Raw genomic sequence first — 12,505 nt, forward strand, 5'->3', positions numbered from 1 at the left:
AGCAAAATATAATTAACATAACATAGTCTATATGCAGACCACCTGCAGCAAACTATTCCTCTCCAGGACTTGCCTGATGTTGCTTATGGAAAACCTAGGGCCCTGTAGCCCAGCTGAGTGAGATCTGCCCTAAAAACGTTGATGGTAAAAATAAGGTGCTGGTTACCACCGCAATTGTCAAGTACATTAGGACAAATTTCTGAACTAACCAAGCTTCTAAAAAGGACTCTAAAGAGTGTTAACGTAAAACAAAATGTGACTTTCTGAACTGATCTGATTTGGACCCGTACCTTGATCCCATTGCTGCACAGGTCTCAAGAGAAGTGATTTGGGGGCCAGGTAGGCTCATGTTCAAATCATGGGTTGGCTACTTGTTAATTATGGGATCATGGGCTAATTACGCAACCTCTCTGAATCGTGGTTGCCTAATTATTTAAAATGAATGAAAAAAAAAAAGAAGAGAGATAATGTGCTGACACTCACACCTGGCTCATGCGCCAGCAGGAGGAGGGTGCCCTGCAGGGACTGCAGGAGAATGGGGAGGACTCCTCCTTGCCCTGGCTGTTCCTCCCTCGCTTCCACTGAGGCCCTTGGTACAGCACCCAAAGCTTCCTACTCACCCAAGGCCCGGCCGGGCAGGTCCCGCAGCGCTCCTACTCCCCCTTCCTGGCCCCCTAAGGGCTGCTGCTGCCACCACTAGCGCAGATGTCAACACAACCATCGCTGCTGTTGCCCTCAATGCACTAGCACACCCTACAAAGCTCCTACCACCTAGCCACCCCCGCAGCCCTGCCCCTGCCATGGCCGCAGCCAGCTGTCCTCCTACCACTCTGGCACGCTGCGGTCTCTGTAGCCGCCACCAACCACAGCAACGTGAGCGGCAGCCCCAGGCCATCTGCAGGCTCCAGCCTCCAGTATGTGGCTCTTCCTCCACCTGGCGCGGAGCAGCTGGGCAGGCAAAGCCAAAAAAACCTGGAGAAGAATACAGGGAGTGGTAGCGTTAGAGCCTCACCTTCTCATGCTGGCCTGGGTGGCAGGGACCAGTCTCAGGGAAGGCACTCATACCCACCCTCCAAGTCCAGCCTCTCCTTTCGGCCCAAGCTGGCCAGGAACTGGGGCCTGGAAACACCACATTGCCTGGCTCCCCAGTCCACAGGAACCGCTTGGCCCACCAGGGCTACGCTCCTCGGGGCGCAGAGCTAGCAGGAACTCAGACCCAGCCAGCCCTCCCACCCACGTGCAGGTTCCTGATCCTGATGCCTCCACCCACAGGGCCCTGTGCCCCTGTGGTGTCTGCTACTCCGTGTCCAGCGTGCCTGGGGGTCACAGGCGGTCTCCGCAACACAGCGCGAGAGCCAGGAACTAGCCCGCCCCGCTGTGCTCCGGGTTCCCGCGGAAATGCTGTGCGCGCGCTGCGCTCCAGCAGGCGCAGGCGCAGGCGCAGGAGGAGGTCGCCCTCTAGAGTCCGGGGAGAGGAGGAAGCCTCCTACCTTGGAGACCGCTGCTGTTGCTGCAACCTCTGCCGCCACGAGCCGGGCAGCCCCTGAGAGCGCCCCTAACCCACCGCCCGCTGTTGGCCCGGGGATAGTGCCCTTAACGCCCCCGCTTCGCCACTGCAGTGTAGCACCCAGTAACGCGCCTAACCCGTCCCCGCCTCGGACACTGCAGCACCAGATAACTCCTCCAACCTGCCCCCTGCCGTGAGCCATGCAGCCACAGACTGGATCCCCAACCCACCCCCCTGCCGCGGGCAGTGACAGCCCGGAGAGCGCTGCAACCTGCTCCCGGCCGTGAAGAGTTCAGCCACGGATCTTTAAGGTCCCCAACATGTTCCCCACAACGGGCAGTACAGCCCCAGATAGCGGACAGCACCCCCAACCATCCCCCAGCTGTGGGGACTGACGCCCTGGATAGCGCACCCAGCCCGCACCCCGCCTCAGGCAGTGTAGCCCCCGACAGCACCCCTAACCTGCACCCCCCTGCCGGCAGTGTAGTCCCTGACAGCACCCCTAACCCGCACCCCGCCTCAGGCAGTGTAGCCCCCGACAGCACCCCTAACCCGCACCCCCCTGCCGGCAGTGTAGCCCCCGACAGCACCCCTAACCCGCACCCCGCCGCAGGCAGTGTAGCCCCTGACAGCACCCCTAACCCGCACCCCCCTGCCGGCAGTGTAGCCCCCGACAGCACCCCTAACCCATACGCCGCTGCCGGCAGTGTAGCCCCCGACAGCACCCCTAACCCGCACCCCGCCGCAGGCAGTGTATCGCCACCAAACCAGCCCCTTGCCGCGGACAGTGTAGCCCCCAATAGCGCACCAACCCGCCCTCTACCATCGGCTTTAACCAGGATCTCCAGTACTGTGTTAAATAACAGTGGTGACAGTGGGCATCCTTATCATGGTCCAGATCTTAGAGGAAAAGCTTTCCATTTTCCCCATTCCGTCTGATTCTAGCTGTGGGTCTCTCTAGTGTGGTTTTTATTATGGTGAGGTATGTTTCTTCTGTACGTGGTTTTTTGAGGATTTATAGCATGAAGGGATGTTTAATTTCATCAAATGCTTTTTCAGTTTCAATTGACACGATCATACCGTTTTTGTCCTTTATTCAGTTGATATGGTGTATCACACTGATTGTGTGTTGAATGGCCCTTGCATCCCAGGGATACATCCCACTTGGTCATGATGAATTATCTTTTTAATGTATTGTTTTGAATTTGAATCAAATGTAATGAATTTGATTTGCTGGTATTTTGTTGAGGATTTTTGCACCAATATTAGAGATAATGGCCTGTAGTTTCCTTCTGTGATGTCTTTGTCTGATTTTGGTACCAGGGTAATAATGGCCTCAGAATAAGTTTGGAAGTATTCCCTCCTGTTTTCAAAATAGTTTGAGTAAGGTTGGTACTGGGTCTTCAAATGTTTGGCGGGAAGCCATCAGCAGTGAAGCCATCAGATACTGGGCTTTTCTTTACTGGGAGACTTTTTCTGATGGCTTCGATGTCATTACTTGCTACTGATCTGTTCTGGTCTTGGATGTTTTCATGGTTCAACCTAGGTAGGTTGTATGCCTTCGGCCTGGCCCTGCCCTCGACCTGCCCTACTGTTACCTGGGCTGTCCCCGCCCTGCCCTGCCCTGGCCCTGCCCTTGCACTGGCCCTTCACTGGCCCAGGTCCTGGCCCTGCCTCTGCCCTGGACCTTCCCTGAATCTGTGTTCACCCTGCCTTGGCTCTGGCCCCGCCCCTTGTCCTGACCCTGGTCCTGCCAACGGTCATGGTCCTAGTCCTGTTAGGGCCCTGACCTGGCCTTGGTCATATCCTGGCCCTGATTTATCCTGGCCCTGCCTTGGCCCATTCCTGCCCTGGCCCCACCACGGCCCTGCCTGTTCTGCTCTCCCCTGGCACTGACCTCGCTCTGCCATGGCTGAGTGGTGCCATTGCCCTGCCTTACCCTGCCCTGGTTGTGCCTTGGCCCTGCCTGGCACTGGCCCCTCCCTGGACCTGTCCTGACCCTTCCTTGGCTTTTGCCCTGCCCTCACTATGGCCTGGCTCTGACCCTGTCCTGGCCAAGCCGGGTCCCTGGCCCTGCCGTAACCCTGGTTCTGGCCCTACCCTTATCCAGGCCCTGCCCCTGCCACTGCCCTGGCCCTGCCGAGGACCTGCCCTGACTCTGCCATGGCCCTGGCCCTGCTCTGCCTGACCCAGACTCTTTCCTGGCTCTGCCCTGGCCCTAGCCTTTCCTCGGCCCTGAACTGACCCTGATCAGCCCCTGGTCTTGGCACCACCCTGCCCTGCTGTGCTCTGGCTGTGTCCTCACCTGCCCTGACCCTGCCCTTACCCTACTCTGGCTTTGACCCTGCCCTAGTCCTAACTTGGCTCTCACCCTAGCCTTGGCTAGGCCCTGCTCTGGATCTGGCCCTAGCCCAGACCTGGCCCCGGCCCTGGCCTTTCTCCAGCCTTAGCCCTTGCCCTGAACTGGACTTGGAGGTGTCCTGGCCCTACCTTGGCCTGTCCCTGCCCTGCCCCACCATCATCTTCCCCTGTTCTGCCCTGTCCCAGCACTGACCCAGCCATGCCATTGCCCTGCCCTACCCTGCCTTGGCCGTGCCCTGGCTTGCCTCTGGCCCTGGCCCCGCCCTGGACGTGCCCTGACACTGCCTCCGCCCTGGCACTGGCCTGGCTCTGCCTTGGTCTCGGCCCTGCCCTCTCTGTGGACCAGCTCTGGTCCTGTCCTGTACTGGCCATAGCATGCCCTGCCCTGACTCAGCCCTGGCTCAGCCCTGGCTTTGGCCTTTCCCCTGGTCCTGCCATATTTCTGGTCCTGTCCTTACCCTGGCCTTGGCCATGACCCTTACCCTGCTCTTGCCCTTCCCCTGTTCTAGCCGTGCCCTGGTCCCAACCCAGCCCTTGGCCCTGTCCTGGCCCCGGCCCTTCCCTGCTTGAAACCTTACTGTAGCTCTGCCCTGGCCCTGACCCTGAAATGCCTGGCCCTGCCCTGGCCCTGTCTTTGGACTGCCCTTGTTCTGGGCCCTCCCTGGCCATTCTTTTTCTGTGGTCCTTCTCTGGCCTTGACCTTGCTCTGACCCCTTTCTGATCCTGCCTTATTTCTGTTTCTGCCCTGTCCATGTCCTGGCCCTGACTCTGGCCCTGGACTTCCCTGTCCCTGCCCTGCCATCCCCTGGCCCGGTCCTTGCTCTACAATGGCCATGCCCTGTCTTGGCCCTGTGCTACCCTAGCGTTGCCCTGGCCCTCCACTGGCCCCGACCCTGCCTTGTCCCAAGCCCTTGTGGTGCCATATCCCTGCCCTGACCTTGGTTCTGCCCTGCTTCTGGCCGTCCTGGCCCTGGCCTTGGTTCTGTCATGTCCCTGGCTGTGACCCTGCCTCTAGGTTTTTTTCCTGGTCATGACCCTGCCCTGGCCCAGCCCTGACTGGGCACTGTACTACCCTGGCCCTGCCAATGCCGGGGCCCTGCCTTGGCCCTGGTCCTGACCTGGCTCTGGCTCCGTCCTGCTTCTGGCCCTGTCCTGGATCTGGCATTTCCTTGGCCCTGGCCCTGTTCTGGCTCCTACCTGCCCTGGCCTTTCCTAGTCCCTTTGCTACCCTGGCCTTGCCATGCCATGGCCCTGCCTCTTCCTTGGCCCTGCTCTGGACATGGCCTAGGCCTTCAGCCTAGCCCTGCTCTGCCCCTGCCCTGGACCTGCCCTACCATTACCTGCCCTGCCCTGGCCCTGCCCTTGCACTGGCCCTTCCGTGGCCCAGGCCCTGGCCTTGCCTCTGCCCTGGACCTTCCCTGAACCTTTGCTGACCCTATCTTGGCTCTGGCCCTGCCCCTTGTGCTGACTCTAGTCCTGCCAATGGTCATTGTCCTGGTCCTGTTATGGCCCTGACCTGGCCTTGGACCTGTCCTGGCTCTGATTTGTCCTGGCCTTGCCTTGTCCCGTTCCTGCCCTGGCCACACCATGGCCCTGCCTGTTCTGCCTTCACCTTGCCTGCCATGGCCAAGTGGTGCCATTGCCCTGCGTTACCATGTCCTGGTTGTGACCTGGCCCTGCCTGGCGCTGGCCCCTCTGACCCTGCCTTGGCTTTTGCCCTGCCCTCACTATGGCCTGGCTCTGGCCTAGTCTTGGCCCAGCCTGAGCCCTGGCCCTGGCTGACCCTGGTCCTGCCATATCCCTGCCCCTGCTGTTATCCAGGCCCTGTCCCTGCTGCTGCCCTGGCCCTGTCCTGGAACCTGACCCTGACAAGGACCTGCCCTGTCTCTGCCATGGCCCTGGTCCACTCTGCCTTGGTCCTGGCCCTGACCCAGACCCTTTTCTGGCTCTGCCTTGTCCCTGGTCTTTCCCCGGCCTTGAGCTGGCACTGGTCTGCCCCTGGTCTTGGCAACATCCTGCCCTGCCATGCTCTGGCTGTGTCATCACCCTGCCCTGGTCCTGCCGTTGCCCTACTCTGGCTTGGCCTTGCCCTGGCCCTACTTTGGCCCTCATCCTAGCCTTGGCTCGGCCCTGCTCTGGCCCTGGCCCCGGCCCTGGCCTTTGTCTTCCCATAGTTCTGGCCCTGGCCCTTAACTGGACTTGAGGGTGTCCTGGCCCTGCCTTGCGGTTTCCCTCCCTTGCCCCTACCATCACCTTGCCCTGTTCTGCCCTGTCCCGGCACTGACCCAGCCATGCCATTGCCTTGCCCTACCCTGCCTTGGCTGTTCCCTGGCTCAGCTGTGGCCTTAGCCCCACCGTGGACATGTCCTGACACTGCCTCAGCCCTGGCATTAGCCTGGCCCTGCCTTGGCATCAGCCCTGCCTTCTCTATGGACCAGCTCTGGTCCTATCCTGCGCTGGCCATACCATACCGTGGCTCAACCCTGGGTTTGGTTTGCCCCGGTCCTGCCATATCCCTGGCCCTGTCCCTACCGTAGCCCTGGCCCTGACCCTTAACCCTTCTCAGGCCCTTCCCTGGCCCTGGCCCTGCCCCTGTTTTGGCCCTTCCATGGCCCTGCCCTGGACCTGTTCTGGCCCTAGCCCTTCCCTGCTTGAGATCTTACTCTGGTTCTGCCCTGGCCCTCACTCTTTCTTGACTTTGAAATGCCTGGCCTTGCATTGCTCTGTCTCTTGCCCTGAATCTGGCCCTGCCACTGTCCTAGCCCCAGCCCTGTCTCTGGTTTTGCCATGGCCCAGAGCCTGCCCTGACCCTATCCTGGGTCCTGGCTGTGCCATGAATCTGCACTGTCTTTGCCCTTGTTTTGCCCCTGCCCTGAAAGTGTTCCTGACCCTGCCTCTGCCACGGCCATGGCCCTGGTCCTGCCCTGGCTGTTCTCTGGCCCTGCCCTGGCCTTGGCACTGCCCTGGCCCCCTGCTTCCCTGGCCTTACCCTCCCTGCCCTGGCCCTGACTTGGCCCTACCCTAGCTTTGACCTTGCTCTGGCTTTACCTTGGCCTTCACCCTAGCTTTGGCTTGGCCCTGTCTTGGACCAGCCATGGCACAGACCTGGCTGTGGCTCTGGCCCTACCATGGCCCTATCCGAGACCCTGGCCCTGTGAGGTACCTGTCCTGGCCCTGCTCTGGGCCTAGCTTTGTCTCTGGTCCTTAGATGACCCTGCCCTTGCCTTTTCCCTGGCACTGGCCTTGGACATGACTGTGGTCCTAACCCTGACCTTGCCCTGGAGCTGCCACTGTCTTGGCCCTGCCCTGGCCCTATACCTACCCTGCTCCTGGCCCTGGCCCTGCCCCCAGCCATAAACCTGCCCCTGGTTGATCCTGTCCTCTCTTCACCTTGTGTTACCCTGGGCCTGATCTGCCCTGCCCTGCCCTGAGTTTGGCCCTGCCCTGACCCTACCTTGGCTGGAGCACGGTGGGCGCACAGCTATTCCACGGGAATCCTGAGCATGGCAGGGCCCCCACACCTGCCGTGTTTCCTGGGCCAGTGCACTCTGGGTTTGTGGTGCAGAGACTGCTTGTGACCCCCAGGTATGGAGTAGTGGACACCACGGGGGACAGTGTCCTATGAGTGGAGGCATCAGGAACGGGAACTGGCAGTTGGGTGCAGGGAGCTGGCTGGGTCTGAGTTTCTGTTGCTCCTGCTCCCCGAGAAGTGCAGCCTGGGTGGGCCCAGTGATTCCTGTGGAGTGGGGAGCCCGGCACTGTGGTGTCTCCAGCACCCACTCCAGGCGCCAGTTCCTGGCCAGCTTGGACCAAAGGAGAGGCTGGACTTTGGAGGCTGGGTGTGAGTGCCTTTGCTGAAACCAGCCCCTGCCACCCAGTGGCTGGCATGACAAGGTGAGGCTCTGATGCTACCACCCCTTGCATCCTCCTCCAGGCTTTTCTGGCTTTGCCTGCCCAGCTGCTCCATCTCAGGAGGAGGAGGAGCCCCCTGTCACACGCTGGAGGCTGGAGCCTGTGACACAATGGCTAGCCTTGCTGTGGGTTGGTGGTGGCAACAGAGACTGCAGCACACTGGAGCGGCAGGAGGGCAGCTGCAATAGGAGGGTGGCTGGCTGCAGCCAGGGCGGGAGCAGGGCTGCAGCGGTGGCCAGGCTCTGGTGGTGGCCAGGCGGTAGGAGCCTTGTAGGGAGGACTGATGCATTGAGGGCAACAGCAGCGGTGGTTGTATTGGCATTGTGCTACTTATGGCAGCAGCAGCAAGTCTGGGGCCAGGAAGGGGGTGTAGGAGCTCTGCAGGGCTGGCCTGGCCTGGCCTGGGGTGGGTAGGAAGCTGTGGGTGCTGTATCTCAGACCTCTGTGGCAGCTGTGGAGGCACATCTAGGGCAAGGAGGAGTCCTTCCCCTTCTCTTGCAGAATCTGTAGGGCGCCCTCCTCCTGCTGGCACCTGAGCCAGGTGGGAGTGGCAGTATTATCTCACTCTTAAAATTTAGGGGATGACTATTTGTGTATGTATCTGCTTGTCTTTTGTTGATAGTCTTGTACGTTTTCATATTTCATTTTCTTAATGTTTTATGACTTGTTTTGTGACCTAACATATGGTCTGTGCTTGAGAATGGCCCGTGTGCTGAGGAAAATAATGTGTGTTCTGCAGCTCTTAGAGGGTGAAATACTCTGTAAATATGTATTCGATCCCTTTGGTCTATAATTCAGATTAAGTTCATTGTTTCTTAATTTTCTCTGTGGAAGATCTGTTCAATGCTGAAAGTGGGGCATTGACGTGTCCAGGTATTATTATATGGAGTTCTAGCTCTCTAACTGTAGTAATATTTTCTTTATATATCTAGGTGCTTCAGTGTTGAGTGCATATATATTTACAATCGTTATGTCTTCTTGCTAAATTGACCTTGTCATTATCTAGTGGCATTCTTTGTCTTTTCTAATAGTTGTTTTAAAGTTTATTTTGTCCGACATAAGTATAGTTATTTCTGCTTTTTTTTTTTTTTTTGGTTTCCATTGGCAGGGAATCTTTTCCATTCCCTTATTTTCAGACTATGTGTGTCTTTGGAGGTTAAGTGTGTTTCTGTAGGCAACAGATAAATGGGTCTTATTTTTTTTTTTATCCATTCTGCCACGTATGTCTTTTGATTGGCGAGTTCAGTCCATTTACATTCGTTGTTATTATTGATAAGTAAGGGCTTGTTCTTACTATCTTGTTTTTTGGTTGCTTTGTGGCCTTCTCTTCCCTTCTTTTCCTTCCTGTCTTCCTTTTAGTGAAAGTGATTTTCTCTAATACACTTTTAGTACTGGGTTTGACACATGAAATCATAAGAGCAAATACTGGAACACTATTGATATTATTAGTCTTGCAGCTACTGAAACCATCTCCAGCAATCTTTCTCTGCTCCTGAACATGGAGTAAGGGCCTGGGTGCCCCTTATTCAAAACAATGTAGACTCTGAGAACCAATCATTTCTGTGCACTGTTTGCACCAAGTGCTTTTATGCCAAATCTAACTTGGCCAATATAGTTTCAGACTGTTTTCTCTGTGAAATTTAACGTATTCTTCTCTCATTCAATACCATGCTTATAGACTCTGTGTAGGGGAATTCTGGGCAGGTAAAGGTAGTGCAGCCTAGGCACAGTTCTATCTGGTTTTCCCTGAGCACCTTAAAGAAACTCCAGTGGGGGACAGGTCTGTGATGCCAGCATAATTGCCGAAGTTCCTCTGTCTCTTTGAACTTCCCTCCAGGACATTCCCTCCGTGAGCCTTTCTCTCCCCTTCCTCACCATCTGGTTTGCTCTGATGCCTACACCTGCCGTGCTTCTGGACATCTGCGACAACCCTGCTGTGAAGGTCTCAGGTACAGAACTTAGTCTTATGTGGAAGAAAACACAGGGCTTCCCAAAGGTCTTACTGCAGGTTTAAACTGTGATGGTGTTAGAAGTATAAATACTACAAACTTAGAAAAGGCCACATCGTAAAGGATAATAATTTAAACATTTAAGATACTAATATCTTTGCTATGGACATTCAAGCCAACCACTGTCTTGTGCTAGTGGTTCTAATCCATTTTCAAACTGCAAACACGGAGAAGCAGCCACGGGAAGGTTGCCTTTGAAGATCCTCCAAAGAACATCCCGTGACGGAAGGTCTGATGGAGACTGCCAGTGAATGACAAGGCCTCTGCCATGCTGTGGCTCTGGATGAACATCTGGACGCTGTCTCACATGCAGCCTAAAAGCTGAAATGTAATACTCCAATCTGCAAAGCTGAAGAATGTGGAATATTTAAATAAACTTCCAAATGATGAGTTCTCTAAGTTTGCAGCATTTATACTTCTGATTTGGGACACACTGTAGATAGCTCAATACCGAGCTATATATCCAACCCAAAAGGTCAGAGGAAGAATAGCGAATAACACAAAGAAGTAAAAAAAAAAATAAGAAAGATAAAAACAGATTTATAAACTAGAAAGCAGATAAACAATAAGGGAAAACGGTACTCTGAAAATCCTAATAAAATAGGTTGAATAATAGGCAAGTGTGTTCAATAAAAATATGTGGGAATATAAGCACAGGTACCTATGTCTTAAGATAACACTTTAAGAATAGTATTCAAAACCAATGTAGACTCTGAGATCCAATCATTTGTGTGCACTGTTTGTACCAAGTGCTTTTATGCCAAATCTAACTTGGTCAATGTAGTTTCAGACTGTTTTCTCTGTGAAATGTAACATATTCTTCCCTCATTCAATACTGTGCTTACAGACTCTGTGTAGGGGAATTCCCGGCCGGTAAAGTTAGTGTAGCCTAGAGCTTGGCACTTCTCAGTCACTCCCTATTGCCTCCCGCACAAACAAAAGAAATGCAGATGAGAACTAGGCCAGGACAAATCTAGACTCCAAAGAATGACAGGACACCTGCAGGAGAACTCCGTCACAGGTGGGAGAAGAGAGGAAGGAGGACGGTCTTGCCAGGCAGAGCTGGGGTCAGTTCACCCACACAAGAGATGGCCCCTGGACCCTGGAGGGGTTTTTTTCCCCATGCTCATTGGTGGGTGAGGGGCTGCGCAGGGCCGGGCCTGTGAACTCTCCAAAGTGACAGGTTGAAGCTCCCTCCCAGGACCAGGCCCCATGCCGCATCCGCCCTGAGAAGAAGCTGCTGGGGAGAGTCCGTGCGGTGCAGACGAGTTGCTACTGGGAAGAGAGGGCTCAGAGTGGGCGGGGGGACAGAGCGGAGGTCTCAGGAAGGAAGGGCACACTTGGGAACCAGTGAAAACCACAGTGGAGGGGCCTCCAGAGCTGTGAAGCTGGAAGAGCTTCCTACCCTAACGTCAAGGAAACAAATGTCCCCTGCAAAGGAGCAAGAGAAAAGGACTGTGCATCAATCCAACACCGAATGTGGCTGGTGAAAAAGAGTAAGGGGCGGGGTTGTGGCCTTTGAGACTGTCAAAGTTTGCCAGAAAGATATGCTCACCAATGGGTGGAAACCATAATCCAGTGTTTCAAAATGCAGTAACATAAATTCAGAAAAAATAGAAGACATGAAAGAACAATAAAAATCAGAATTAGAAAACTCAGAAATGAGTTAGCATTCAGGAAATTAGCGAAAAAGTAAAACATGGTTTCAGAAGGGATGACTCAGTCAGAAGGACAGTAAAGGAACAAATGCCACAGATATGGCAAGGCAAGGGGTCACCTTACTGCCTGGGCTAATCGACCCAGGTCAGCAGAACGAGGAGGCTGTTGCCACCCAGCCAGGCGGGGAAGAAAATGTTGGTGCTCAGGGGATCACCCCTCTTTGGTGCTTGGTGCCTCATATGAATGACAAAGAGGCAAAGCTGCAGCCAGGACCTGAAGAGAGCTTGAAACCAGGACCTTGGGCCCCTCAGCTTCAGGGTCTAGCTGACCCCACCAGGGCTGCTGGCCAAGGGAGAAGGGATCTCGTAACGGTGCCAGAAGGATGGGTGATGAGTCTCACTTTGGCCTTGAAACCAGCTGCAGGGGGGCCTGTAGCTCCTTTCCCTTTGCTCTTCCCTTGCAAGAGAGGTAAGGCCTCATAAGCTTACTGTAGAAATCAGTGTCCAAGAGTAGACAGCGATGGGTAATGCAATCTCCTAGGATTCCCTCTGGACTCCCACATGCCCATGGCTGGCCCTGTCCCTCAAAGGCAAAAACCCCCAGCCTGCAAGGAGGTGCCTCATGAAAGGTTAAGTCCTTGCCCAGGGGATGGCTATGACAATGGCTTGCTGGAATGGGATCCAAACACCCCTGGCTTAGCTTGGGATAAAGGGAGGGCTACCCCAGCTCCAGGGCTCAGTTGCAACTGCAGCTTCTCTCTGCCTGGTCCTGCCTTCCTCCGTGACCTGTATAACCTGTGATCACTGCCCAAAAATGACCTCATATGACTGTGTCTCAGAGTTTATCTCTAGAGAAGCCAATCTAAGGTAGCAGCAGGCTGCTTGGCTGGGGTGGGCGGCCTTTGAGCCTTAGCATGTTGTTGTGTAGAGCCTGATGATCCCTGATGGTGTCAGATAAAGGAGGCTTGAGGAGGGTGAGAGATCCCTTTGCCCAGGTCTCCCAGCCCCACAGTGGCTGGGCCAGGACCAGAAGCCACGCTCTGGCATGCTCTCTGTGA

Source organism: Theropithecus gelada, chromosome 18 (genome assembly GCF_003255815.1).
Source record: "Theropithecus gelada isolate Dixy chromosome 18, Tgel_1.0, whole genome shotgun sequence".
Taxonomy (NCBI): domain Eukaryota; kingdom Metazoa; phylum Chordata; class Mammalia; order Primates; family Cercopithecidae; genus Theropithecus; species Theropithecus gelada.